The 15164-nt window shown below is 42.8% G+C and overlaps 1 protein-coding gene across 4 annotated transcripts in view; it reads right to left on the bottom strand.

Moving 5' to 3' along the window:
• Nucleotides 1–2663, bottom strand: part of LOC112258161 (GRAM domain-containing protein 2A-like) — a 68983-nt gene extending 66320 nt beyond the window's left edge. The window contains exon 1 of one of the 4 annotated variants that reach the window (XM_042325641.1): nt 2399–2663. The gene's annotated coding sequence lies outside the window, so the exon portion shown is untranslated. The remainder of the gene's footprint in view (nt 1–2398) is intronic. The other 3 variants (XM_042325572.1, XM_042325552.1, XM_042325601.1) reach the window with 3 other exon arrangements.
• Nucleotides 2664–15164: the final 12501 nt, after the last annotated feature.

The raw sequence follows: 15164 nt of genomic DNA, 5'->3' as shown, positions 1-15164 counted from the left end.
AAAATACATTGTGCCCCTGGACTGAGAGGATGGAAGTTCAATATGTAGCTAGATGTAGAAGGCTAATGTTAACTAGCTAACTTTGCCCATGAAGTTAGGTTAGAAATCAAGCATTTTATACAGGTAGCCTAGGACAACAACAAATAAAAGTGTGTACTGTATGACAGAGTGACAGACCGTTTTGCCAACATGAAAGAGAGAAGGATGGCATTGGTGTTTCTCAACAAGTAGGGTGAGTCAACATCTTTTTCTACTTGCACAAACGCACCCCCCCCCCCACCCCACCCCCACACACACACAGAGAAAACATCACCATGGAAAGTCACATCATATTTAACTTGTTGATTGGACTAAATTGTGATTGGTATTTTTTGTCACTGTATTAGATGAAGTGTAGGTGATTTGATGATGTTGATGTATAGTATAGTGGAGGCAGCTCCTGTTTTCTTTGTGACCTACAGTAACTCTCTGTGGTTCTAAATCAATAGTTGTTCAGTGGTCTGAAAATGTCAGAAACATTAACTTGCTTGACCTGCTGTAGGTCCTTCAACGGTTTGTTACAAGCAATATGCTTTGTGGACTTAACTGGACAGATGTTGCTCTCTGGTTTTGTGACGAAACAAAAGGTGTGGTTGAATTTATTCTGCCAGTGTGTCTTCTTACTGTCTCTGCCTTTAGGCCTGTATATCACGGTGTCAAGGCAGATGAACTAACAGTTTATAGAGCAAACAACGCAATTATCACAACACAAAGGTTGTAATATGGCTTTTTTTTCTGGCTTTCCCATTGATTTTACCCACGCAAGTCACTGTCTGTAACTGATGATCTGTCTGATAGTAGTTTGTCTCGTTACTAACCACTGTCTGTAACTGATGATCTGTCTGATAGTAGTGTGTCTTGTTACTAACCACTGTCTGTAACTGATGATCTGTCTGATAGTAGTGTGTCTTGTTACTAACCACTGTCTGTAACTGATGATCTGTCTGATAGTAGTGTGTCTTGTTACTAACCACTGTCTAACTGATGATCTGTCTGATAGTAGTTTGTCTCGTTACTAACCACTGTCTGTAACTGATGATCTGTCTGATAGTAGTGTGTCTTGTTACTAACCACTGTCTGTAACTGATGATCTGTCTGATAGTAGTGTGTCTTGTTACTAACCACGGTCTGTAACTGATGATCTGTCTGATAGTAGTGTGTCTTGTTACTAACCACTGTCTGTAACTGATGATCTGTCTGATAGTAGTGTGTCTCGTTACTAACCACTGTCTGTAACTGATGATCTGTCTGATAGTAGTGTGTCTCGTTACTAACCACTGTCTGTAACTGATGATCTGTCTGATAGTAGTTTGTCTCGTCACTAACCACTGTCTGTTACTGATGATCTGTCTGATAGTAGTGTGTCTCGTCACTAACCACTGTCTGTTACTGATGATCTGTCTGATAGTAGTGTGTCTCGTCACTAACCACTGTCTGTTACTGATGATCTGTCTGATAGTAGTGTGTCTTTACCAACCACTGTCTGTAACTGATGATCTGTCTGATAGTAGTTTGTCTTTACCAACCACTGTCTGTAACTGATGATCTGTCTGATAGTAGTTTGTCTCGTTACCAACCACTGTCTGTAACTGATGATTTGTCTTATAATTAGAACATGTCACTTTTCAGACAGAAACTAAATGTACAAGGTGCTGTGAGTTAAACTAATCATCATACACCAACTACATAACTTGCAGACCCACGAGTGGAACATCACATACTGGGTGATACGTTTCCATTCCCCGAAATAGACACGACCGTGTGAGAACCGTCCAGTCGATTTGAGCTGCCATGTGACGTCGTATTGTTAACACACTGGAACGCTATCGCTCTCCGCACCTTGTTCAATATTCTGAATAAACTGTTCAAGTTGGCACAGAAGAATGCCTTAGCAGTTTTCACGTTTTTAGTTTCCTTTGTAACAATTTAATTTAATTTATTTCACCTTTAGTAGCTAGTTGAGAACAAGTTCTCATTTACAACTGCGACCTGTCCAAGATAAATAGTTATAAATGGATAGGATTAGTGCATAGACTACCCCACAGCACAGTCGCATGAGTGTTGAAGATTTTCATTATGTAATTCAAAAAACATATTTATATGACCAAGTACCAACCTGTCTCCACCTATTTTGATAGCGTCCCTTATGATCGTTATGTAATAACATAATCATAATAACGTTAGGCTACTGTCCGACTTGAATCAGTTGTTCCCTAATCGTCAGCTCATGTCTGTCCTATTTCCAATTAACTTGTCTTTCTTCAAAAACAACGGGCAAATCCAGTACCAGGAACGCGAAGCAGAAATCAATCTGCCGCTCAATGACGATGTCTGTGGTCTCGACGTGGACAACACCTACCGTGGCGGAAGCTGCGGGTAGCTATGCTGTCGAGTATATCATTTCCACGGCGCACTCACAGAAGACAAAATTCGGCCGAATGTCCACATCATCGTCTTCGATAGTAAAGAAGTCCGTGGGGAAAGGTAGACAAGACTGGAAGAGGAGAAGCGGTTGTCGGAGTTGTCAAAACGAAGGCAGAGGAGCACTGAGCACATGGAATGTCTGCTGGCTGACTTGTTGCGTCGAGCATCTGCGAGCGCAGTGGGCAGTGGCTTATTCCCGCTTCCTCCTGCGTTGTTTTGTGTGTCCTACTAACTGTAGCCTTTACGATCCAAGGACCTGCACCAAGGACATCACTGACATTCATTCGTACAGAGAGCGCTCATTATTCATATCTTGTGTATGTATACATTTAAAAAAATCCAGAATCATGTTGGCTAAACAACATAATATTAGGCACTATAGGCCTAGTCCAAATATGGATAGCTTACGGCATTATACATTATGTGGGCTGAGAGGTTTTTGCTAAACCCTAGACCCGACATGTTCATTCAATTATGAAAATTAAAACATGCAAATTGACTTACACAATTCGAAGAACACAGAAAATGTCCATTCCCATATTAAAAAGCATGTGCACTGTGTTGTGGAACAAAGGGGCCTTTCATAATAAAACTGATGGAGGGAGGAAGCCAGCACCTGATTAGAAGGGGGTTATGGCTAAGGGGGGGTATGGAGTCCACGTGCTTCACGTTGGCTGTGGTCAGATGGGAGGAAAGAGTGAGGAGCTGTCTTGAATTCCAATCATGTGCGTTTTAACCTGACTTTAACCTGACTTTAACCTGACTCCATCTTTACCGCCTATGATCTGAAGACACAGTGGAACCACCATAAAAAAAGGAATCGTATTACGGAAGTGGTCAGATGACGCGGTTGCTAAGCTACGGGACTGTTTTGCTAGCACAGACTGGAATATGTTCCCGGGATTCTTCCTGATGGCATTGAGGAGTACACCACATCAGTCACTGGATTCATCAATAAGTGCATCGATTACTTCGTCCCCACAGTGACTGTACGTACATACCCCAACCAGAGGCCATGGATTACAGGCAACATCTGCATTGAGCTAAAGGAGCAGGACTCTAACCCGGATGCTTATAAGAAATCCCGCTATGCCATCCAACGAACCATCAAACAGGCAACACGTCAATACAGGAATAAGATTGAATCCTACTACACCGGCTACGACGCTCGTCAGATTGGGCAGGGCTCGCAAACTATTACGGACTAGAGGTCGACTGATTAATCGGAATGGCCGATTAATTAGGGCCGATTTCAAGTTTTCATAACAATCGGTCATCTGACTTTTTGGACACTGATTATGGCGATCACATTGCAATCCACGAGGAAACTGCGTGGCAGGCTGACTTCCTGTTACGGCAGGCTGACTTCCTGTTACGGCAGGCTGACTTCCTGTAACGTCAGGCTGACTTCCTGTAACGACAGGCTGACTTCCTATTACGACAGGCTGACCTCCTGTTACGGCAGGCTGACCTCCTGTTACGGCAGGCTGACCACCTGTTACGGCAGGCTGAATTCCTGTTACGGCAGGCTGACTTCCTGTTACGGCAGGCTGACTTCCTGTTACGGCAGGCTGACTTCCTGTTACGGCAGGCTGACTTCCTGTTACGGCAGGCTGACTTCCTGTTACGGCAGGCTGACCACCTGTTACGGCAGGCTGACCACCTGTTACGGCAGGCTGACCACCTGTTACGGCAGGCTGACCTCCTGTTACGGCAGGCTGACTTCCTGTTACGGCAGGCTGATCACCTGTTACGGCAGGCTGACCACCTGTTACGGCAGGCTGACCACCTGTTGACGGCAGGCTGACCACCTGTTACGGCAGGCTGACTTCCTGTTACGGCAGGCTGACCACCTGTTACGGCAGGCTGACTTCCTGTTACGGCAGGCTGACCACCTGTTACCCGAGTGCAGCGTCAAAAGGACCTTGAGGCTGCAAGGAGACAAGGTAAGTTGCTAGCTAGCATTAAACTTATCATAAAAAAACAACCAATCTTAACATAATCACTAGTTAACTACACATGGTTGATGATATTACTAGGTTAACTAGCTTGTCCTGCGTTGCATGTAATCAATGCGGTGCCTGTTAATTTATCATCGTATCACAGCCTATTTCAACTTCGCCAAACAGGTGGTGATTTAGCAAAAGCGCATTCGCGAAAAAAACACAATCGTTGCACAAATGTACCTAACCGTAAACATCAATGTATTTCTTAAAATCAATACACAGAAGTATATATTTTTAAACCTGCATATTTAGTTAAAAGAAATTCATGTTCGCAGGCAATATTAACTAGGGAAATTGTGTCACTTCTTTTGTGTTCCGTGCAAGCAGAGTCAGGGTATATGCAAAAGTTTGGGCCTGGCTCGTTGCGAACTGTGTGAAGACCATAATTAATTTTCCAGAATTTTACATAATTATGACCATAACATTAAAGGTTGTGCAATGTAACAGCAATATTTAGACTTAGGGATGCCACCCGTTAGATAAAATACGGAACGGTTCTGTATTTCACTGAAAGAATAAACATTTTGTTTTAGAAATGATTGTTTCCGGATTTGACCATATAAATGACCAAAGGCTTGTATTTCTGTGTTTATTATATTATTTTTAAGTCTGATTTGATATTTGATATTGCAGTCTGACTGAGCGGTGGTAGGCACCAGCAGGCTCGTAAACATTCATTCAAACAGCACTTTCCTGCGTTTGCCAGTAGCTCTTAGCAATGCTTGAAGCACAGCGCTGTTTACAAGCCTAGAAACTCCCGAGATTAGGATGGCAATACTAAAGTGCCTATAAGAACATCCAATAGTCAAAGGTATAAAAAAATATACAAATGATAGTTTATGCTGGTAACGGGTATCACCAGCCAGCTTCAGTCCACACCGCACCAGGAGTATGGAGTTGAGAGTGTGCAGTGACATTCTACTTCTTAACTTTGACTTGAACACACTCATTTGGCTGAACAGCCGTTCAACCTCCACATTTGAGTGTGGCAAGGAGAGGACAGCGAGTGCAGCTTTGCACAATTCCTCATAAGGATGAGAGTCCGTGTAGTTATTCACTTCAAAACCCGACTTTCAGTTGAGTCCCACCTAAACAGATGGATGTTTCTCCATTGGGAAACAATTGTATCACTTGTTTGAGGCTGGTACTTCAGTAGCTCAGCTACTTTAATCATTTCAGTGGTGTCTTTATTGTGCTTTAGTGTTTCCTTAACACTGAACAAGGCCATGTTTCACAGGGATTCTAGGTTGTCTGGGAGCCTTGCTTGCAGCTGCTTGCTTAAAGCAACAACGTAGTTGATGCACTGTCTCCGAATGACCTTTTTGTCCTCTGGCGTGAGACTGAGTTGGTACACCGTGCTCTCGAAAAGGTACTGAAGGTATTGTGATGGACTGAGATGTCCATCAATGGCATCTTTCAGGACATCCATTTTTGCCATAAGGTTGACTACTCTGCTGCAAATTGGATGTTAAGAGGTGTACCAGATTGTCCAAAAGCTTGACAGGATCTGTTTGCTCCTCCCTCAAATAACTTCACTGCAACTTGTACGTCAGACAGGATTGATTTCCAGAATGTCAGGTAGACATAGTTTGTCTTGTCCATGTACCTGGCGTGGAGCACAACCACCATGTAGCAATGCTCACTGGCATTGGTCAGTTCTTCCCATTGGCTCAATATACGAGTTACCGCAGCCTCAATCGATAGCCAGCGTGTGGCAAACACTTTGGTGATCTGCAGGGGTTTCTGGCCACAATTAATGGTGGAATACACCACTTTGTACGCACCGTACCGTTTTTGGGGAAATAGAAAACCAGTTGTAGGTTTCCCTGATTAAGTACTCAACACTCCTAGGGATGCTTTCTTTGGATGCTGCACAGACAGCCAATTGTAAAGACTGGCTGCACACAGCGAATGGCACACACAGCCAATTGTAAAGACTGGCACACACAGCGGATGGCACACACAGCCAATGGCACACACAGCGAATGGCACACACAGCGAATGGCACACACAGCAGATGGCACACACAGCGAATGGCACACACAGCAGATGGCACACACAGCAGATGGCACACACAGCGGATGGCACACACAGCAGATGGCACGCACAGCGAATGGCACACACAGCAGATGGCACACACAGCGACTGGCACACACAGCGAATGGCACACACAGCGAATGGCACACACAGCGACTAGTAGCAAATTGGCACACACAGCAATGGCATATTCTTCCTGGCACACACAGCGACTTAAAATGTTGAATGGCACCCAGTCATCATGGACGCATTATCAGTGCCAATACCCTGAAGATTCTCGTTTTTAAGGTTACACTTCTCAAGACACGTAGCGACTGCCTCTGCTATTGATCTGGCATCGCCCCCCTCTCCAATTCAACCAGCCCGAGAAATGTGGACACAATGGTTATTTTTTTAGCACTGAAATACCGAATCACCAAATCCAGGTATTTTGAAACACTGACATCAGTGGACTCATCCAAAAGGAGACTGAACTTCTCATCCCCCACATCTGATGTTACCCTTTTGAGAAAATAAGGAGCCAGTCCTCCCCTAATCATTTCTGTGCACTTGATACGATGCATTTGTAAGTTTGTTCCTGCCACAGATTCTGAAAAGGCAGCTTTACAAGCCACACTTTAAATGATGGCATGCTATCAGCGAACAATGCTCCGCCATGGCCATGGCCATAGTAGCTTCTACGCTTTTGCAGTTATCCACTTTCTTAACCAACTGTGGTAATATAGACTGCGTTGCGGGGTTGTACAGTTTTGCTTTTGCAAGCATATCTGATCTGCAGTACGCACAGTATGCCAGACAATCATCCCCAATTACTGGCTTCAGCAACCCTTTCAATTCAGGTACAGACTCCCACTCTTTTCTCTACAATTTTGATTGAGACATGTTGATTGATGTTGTAAGTTCTGTTCAAGATCAAACATTCATGACCAACTATATTCATTGGGTTTGTCTCGTCGAACGCATACTACTGCAGTCAGCCAACAATGATTAGCAATTTGCTGAAATTGCAGCTGGCCTCAGTGGACTGTGCAAAAGCTGGGCGCCTGCTGCTCCACCACATCTGATGTTACTTTTTGCAGCCAGGCACATGTGTTGTGACTGAGTGTGTGACAGAGAAAATCGTTGTAGTGTCATTTAGAGCTATATCTAGCAACACAATTGCTAAGTTGGCATCACTGTTAAAACACCGGTTGTAATTCATCTGTCACATTTGATTTGACATTATTGATGTGTCTGTGGGAAGGAGTCGTTTTTAATTTGTTGAATCCATACACTTACCCACCTGTGGTAATTAGCCTACGTTGAGGACAAATGTACAAAACTATTTGCTTTTGCAAAACATCATTGAGTCTGCCAGAGGCAAAGACTGCCAGAACAATCATTTTCTTAGACTGGGCGCTCAGCAACCCTTTCATTCATTCTGGTAGTGCTCCCTTCTTCCAACCGTGTCTCCATAGAAACCGCTGTGTGCAAGGCTGGGGTGTTTGTATGGCGCTTTTATATTGAGCCAGTCAGGCTTGGTCACCTGCTTTTTTTCCAGCCAGTCAGGCTTGGTCACCTGATTTCTCAAAAAGCTGAAAAGAACCCTGCAGCTGGGCTATTGGCAAATCCCCAACTAGACTAAGAAAACACACTCTGACCCATATCCTTGAACTCACTTTTATAAACTAGGCCAACGTGCAATGAATGCACTGAGAGAGTGGAGAAACAAATGGCATTATTATGGTGCTGTGCTGAACAAGCTCTCATAACCTGGTAAACCAGAGCCCCACCCTGGCCAATGTGGCATACTGCATCACCAAATGTATCAGTGCCTAACTAAACAACAATGTGGCATACTGTATCACCAAATGTATCAGTGCCTAACTAAACAACAATGTGGCATACTGCATCACCAAATGTATCAGTGCCTAACTTTTTAAAATCCATACACTTACCCACCTCAATTAGCCTACATGACAAATGCATCACCAAATGTATCAGTGCCTAACTAAACAACAATGTGGCATACTGCCATCACCAAATGTATCAGTGCCTAACTAAACAACAATGTCATACTGCATCACCAAATGTATCAGTGCCTAACTAAACAACAATGTGGCATACTGCTCACCAAATGTATCAGTGCCTAACTAAACAACAATGTGGCATACTGCATCACCAAATGTATCAGTGCCTAACTAAACAACAATGTCAGGCATACTGCATCACCAAATGTATTTTGCCAACTAAACAACAATGTGGCATACTGCATCACCAAATGTATCAGTGCCTAACTAAACAACAATGGGCATACTGCATCACCAAATGTATCAGTGCCTAACTAAACAACAATGTGGCATACTGCATCACCAAATGTATCAGTGCCTAACTAAACAACAATGTGGCATACTGCATCACTGAATGTATCAGTGCCTAACTAAACAACAATGTGGCATACTGCATCATGGTGCCTAACTAAACAACAATGTGGCATACTGCATCACCAAATGTATCCCCTAACTAAACCAATGTGGCATACTGCATCACCAAATGTATCAGTGCCTAACTAAACAACAATGTGGCATACTGCATCACCAAATGTATCAGTGCCTAACTAAACAACAATGTGGCATACTGCATCACCAAATGTATCAGTGCCTAACTAAACAACAATGTGGCATACTGCATCACCAAATGTATCAGTGCCTAACTAAACAACAATGTGGCATACTGCATCACCAAATGTATCAGTGCCTAACTAAACAACAATGTGGCATACTGCATCACCAAATGTATCAGTGCCTAACTAAACAACAATGTGGCATACTGCATCACCAAATGTATCAGTGCCTAACTAAACAACAATGTGGCATACTGCATCACCAAATGTATCAGTGCCTAACTAAACAACAATGTGGCATACTGCATCACCAAATGTATCAGTGCCTAACTAAACAACAATGTGGCATACTGCATCACCAAATGTATCAGTGCCTAACTAAACAACAATGTGGCATACTGCATCACCAAATGTATCAGTGCCTAACTAAACAACAATGTGGCATACTGCATCACCAAATGTATCAGTGCCTAACTAAACAACAATGTGGCATACTGCATCACCAAATGTATCAGTGCCTAACTAAACAACAATGTGGCATACTGCATCACCAAATGTATCAGTGCCTAACTAAACAACAATGTGGCATACTGCATCACCAAATGTATCAGTGCCTAACTAAACAACAATGTGGCATACTGCATCACCAAATGTATCAGTGCCTAACTAAACAACAATGTGGCATACTGCATCACCAAATGTATCAGTGCCTAACTAAACAACAATGTGGCATACTGCATCACCAAATGTATCAGTGCCTAACTAAACAACAATGAAGTACAACATGTATAAAAGTAGCGGAATGTAAGTAACATTTTAAATAACGCGTTATAAGGGAATTTACAATGCTTTGTTTTATTTACTTGTACACGTACGTATTTGACACGTATAGTGCGTCATAACTCGTAATAGTAACATGATAATATACCCTCACTACACAGTCCCTCCAGGATTCTGTGATTTCACCTTTTTTGTTGTTGTTGTGCAAAATCAACAATTTCCCGCATATTATGCGATAGCTTGCAAATGTAAATCAATCACCGCAATATTTCAGCATAAAACAGTCAAATCGCGGCAAAAATCACTGTATTAAATTGTCTGATCACGCAGTACAAAATGAGGGCTCGCAATATGAACTAATCAAAGCACATTTACCGCAACAACAAAAATATATATCAAGCCACATGTCAAACAATCTTTTACCTCACTAGTTCATTTTCGTGACCAACTGGACAGAAGCCATGCAAAATGTAAGAATTGCTGCAGCAAAAATTAAAGCATTTTTACACGCCACTAAACACACAAAAAGAGGGTCTGACTATCATGTATAACGCGCTGTTCTTAGGGCATGTCTGCCTGTTTTGACTAGCATTAGTGACTTTTCGTAGCAGGTTAGGATAATTAATGTGCCATGTTTGGAGAATTAACGTGGTTTAGGGTAAATAGGTTAAGGTTAGGAAAATGGTAGGGTTAGCTAAATTTGTCCCCAACACCACTCAAACATACTGTATTTAGTTTACAATCAGGCTTGCCCTGAGAACTGTCTTGGTTTCCACTAATGGGATGTTGCACATTATGCATGCTCACCCGATTGGATACATGGGGCAACATTACATTGTATGCATTCGACTATAACGTTATTTTCAAACAAGTAGGATCTATGATACATTATGCACAGGGCCGGCCCTAGCCTTTAGGGGGCCCTTAGCGAGATTTGGTTCGGGGACACCCCCCCCCCCCACCACATCATAAGCAAAACATTTTAGTGCCTCTTGAAGGTGGAGAGTTTTAAAGTAAATTTTCTGCAATTCTACACATTTTGCAATTTTGGCGCAAAGAACATTTTGCAATTTTCTAACTTGTTTGACTAATTATCTACTTATTTTGCCATGAGGCGGAAAGAAAAATGAATCCTGCGATTCTCCACATGTTGCCATGACTTCTGCCATGTTAATATATCTGAATATGGTGTTCCTGAGAAGAAGGAATTGTCATTGTCAAGGATTGTCATGCTGACGCTAGTGCTGTAGTTACAGCTGCTCTACCATTCTAAATGCCCTTGGAAAATTGGCCTATAGCTTGATGACACGTTGAACTTTGAAATGCAATGTTTTGGGGTAAATCTTGGGAGGGATTTTGATATTAAACTAGTTTATACGGAAACCGATGTCTCGTCAACCCCGTTACAGTATTCAAACCTGTCACCCTTGTCTCAACCCCGTTACAGTATTCAAACCTGTCACCCTTGTCTCAGCCCCGTTACAGTATTCAAACCTGTCACCCTAGTCTCAACCCCGTTACAGTATTAAAACCTGTCACCCTAGTCTCAACCCCGTTACAGTATTCAAACCTGTCACCCTTGTCTCAACCCCGTTACAGTATTCAACCCTGTCACCCTTGTCTCAACCCCGTTACAGTATTCAAACCTGTCACCCTTGTCTCAACCCCGTTACAGTATTCCATCCTGTCACCCTTGTCTCAACCCCATTACAGTATTCAATCCTGTCACCCTAGTCTCAACCCCGTTACAGTATTTAATCCTGTCACCCTAGTCTCAACCCCATTACAGTATTTAATCCTGTCACCCTAGTCTCAACCCCGTTACAGTATTTAATCCTGTCACCCTAGTCTCAACCCCGTTACAGTATTTAATCCTGTCACCCTAGTCTCAACCCCGTTACAGTATTTAATCCTGTTACCCTAGTCTCAACCCCGTTACAGTATTTAAATAAAATGTCAAAGACTAGTCTCAACCCCGTTTAGTGATTCCATCCTGTCACCCTTGTCTCAACCCCCGTTATATTTATTTAATCCTGTCACCCTAGTCTCAACCCCGTCTATTTCAGTATTTAATCCTGTCACCCTAGTCTCAACCCCGTTATTTATATTTAATCCTGTCACCCTAGTCTCAACCCCTGATTGTTATAACAGTATTTTTAATCCTGTCACCCTAGTCTCAACCCTGTTACAGTATTTAAATCCTGTCACCCTAGTCTCAACCCTGTTACAGTATTTAATCCTGTCACCCTAGTCTCAACCCCGTTTTCAGTATTTAATCCTGTCACCCTAGTTTCAACCCACTTATTCAGTTATTTAATCCTGTCACCCTAGTCTCAACCCCGTTACAGTATTTAATCCTGTCACCCTAGTCTCAACCCCGTTACAGTATTTAATCCTGTCACCCTAGTCTCAACCCCGTCACATGACAATATTTGTTAAATAAAATGGCAAAGACTAATAAATATGAATTTAGTGATTTCTGAGCTCAGTATGAAATCTTAAGGACAATCCGAAGAAGATTATATTTATGTTACAATTCTGAATTGAAAGGATTTTATTTAAAATCATAAGCCCGCTGACACGTGTCTATTTCAGGGTTTAATAAAGCAACATTGCGATTTTACATACATTTTATATTTATAATAATTGAATTGATTTGGGGGACACATGAGCACTAGGTAAATGCTGATTGTTATAACAAGTATCTTTTATAATCATATTCAGACAACTTCCATATTGTCTGTGACGGGGTTGAAGATAAATGGTGTCCATATCAGACAAAAATGGACAATAATAAAAGGGTTTTAATGCCCGAGATCGGAAAATGTGTTTTCTTGTAGGTTGTATGTACTTAATGTTGTGGGGTTTTCAGAAAATGCACTTATTCTAGTTATATTTTACCGCAGCCCAAGAATGACCCATAAATTGTTGGTGGCCACTCAGGGTCTTTGCACATGCGCTCTAGCCAACAGCTCGCCGATACAGTGCGGCTAGACTGCCTACATTATGATATAGTTTTTGTCAAACGGCAGTCAAGTATCGATGATGACATCACCAGAATAAGACCATCGATATTTATTAGAAAAGAGCGTCAAGCTCATCACCTTGCTCTTTCACCTCCCCTGTGAAGTTCATCATAACTTATTTCATCTGTAGCCTAATAAACTGTATTCTTTCCCGATGAGTCGTAGAGGGAGGACAGCGCAACATGTCATCACGTGACTCCACATTTACTTCGACATTACGGTTATTATATCATTATTTCAGCATAAAGGTGTTTACAACGCCATTTCTCGCATAATTGATTTTAGACCCAAAATGATTCCACCATGTCGAACGAACAAATTGTCTGTCCGCATTTATAAAATTGTACCGGCATTTCATGTTTCAATCAGCCTGGTCACGTCTTTTAAATTCATCCGCATGAAATGAACGGAATCATGGTTACAGACTGACATGAGGGAAACGTGGTTACAGACTGCCATGAGGGAAACGTGGTTACAGACTGACATGAGGGAAACGTGGTTACAGACTGACATGAGGGAACACATGGTTACAGACTGACATGAGGGAACACATGGTTACAGACTGCCATGAGGGAAACGTGGTTACAGACTGACATGAGGGAAACGTGGTTACAGACTGACATGAGGGAAACGTGGTTACAGACTGACATGAGGGAACACATGGTTACAGACTGACATGAGGGAACACATGGTTACAGACTGACATGAGGGAAACGTGGTTAACACATGGTTACAGACTGCCATGAGGGAAAGTGGTTACAGACTGACATGAGGGAACACATGGTTACAGACTGACATGAGGGAACACATGGTTACAGACTGACATGAGGGAAACGTGGTTACAGACTGACATGAGGGAAACGTGGTTACAGACTGACATGAGGGAAACGTGGTTACAGACTGACATGAGGGAAACGTGGTTACAGACTGACATGAGGGAAACGTGGTTACAGACTGACATGAGGGAAACGTGGTTACAGACTGACATGAGGGAAACGAGGTGGTTACAGACTGACATGAGGGAAACGTGGTTACAGACTGACATGAGGAAACGTGGTTACAGACTGACATGAGGGGAAACGTGGTAACAGACTGACATGAGGGGGAAACGTGGTTACAGACTGACACGAGGGGGAAACATGGTTACAGACTGACACGAGGGGGAAACATGGTTACAGACTGACACGAGAGGGAAACATGGTTACAGACTGACACGAGAGGGAAACATGGTTACAGACTGACACGAGAGGGAAACATGGTTACAGACTGACACGAGAGGGAAACATGGTTACAGACTGACACGAGAGGGAAACATGGTTACAGACTGACACGAGAGGGAAACATGGTTACAGACTGACATGAGGGGGAAACATGGTTACAGACTGACACGAGGGGAAACATGGTTACAGACTGACACGAGGGGGAAACATGGTTACAGACTGACATGAGGGGAAACATGGTTACAGACTGACATGAGGGGGAAACATGGTTACAGACTGACATGAGGGGAAACATGGTTACAGTCTGACTGACATGAGGGGGGGGGAAACATGGTTACAGACTGACATGAGGGGAAACATGGTTACAGACTGACATGAGGGGGAAACATGGTTACAGACTGACATGAGGGAAACATGGTTACAGACTGACATGAGGGAAACATGGTTACAGACTGACATGAGGGAAACATGGTTACAGACTGACATGAGAGGGAAACATGGTTACAGACTGACATGAGGGAAACATGGTTACAGACTGACATGAGAGGGAAACGTGGTTACAGACTGACATGAGAGGGAAACGTGGTTACAGACTGACATGAGGGAAACGTGGTTACAGACTGACATGAGGGAAACGTGGTTACAGACTGACATGAGAGGGAAACATGGTTACAGACTGACATGAGAGGGAAACATGGTTACAGACTGACATGAGAGGGAAACATGGTTACAGACTGACATGAGGGAAACATGGTTACAGACTGACATGAGGGAAACATGGTTACAGACTGACATAAGAGGGAAATCTGCTGCTGTACAACCAAATGTAGAAATTGCACCATGTGTATTCTACTATTCTAACTCAACGTTAAGTAGAGACCCTGATTGACTTTTATAATTACGTCGCTTAGTGACTAGGTCCAGCCCTGATGATGCACTTTGGTATTATAATGCATCACAGTGATATATTATGAGGATGTTATAACTACTTATGAGTTATGACAGCTTATTACAAGAATTGTAATGCTCT

Source organism: Oncorhynchus tshawytscha, linkage group LG01 (genome assembly GCF_018296145.1).
Source record: "Oncorhynchus tshawytscha isolate Ot180627B linkage group LG01, Otsh_v2.0, whole genome shotgun sequence".
Taxonomy (NCBI): Eukaryota; Metazoa; Chordata; class Actinopteri; order Salmoniformes; family Salmonidae; genus Oncorhynchus; species Oncorhynchus tshawytscha.
Note: the sequence above shows the minus strand (reverse complement) of the source record. Positions and strands in the feature narration are given on the sequence as shown.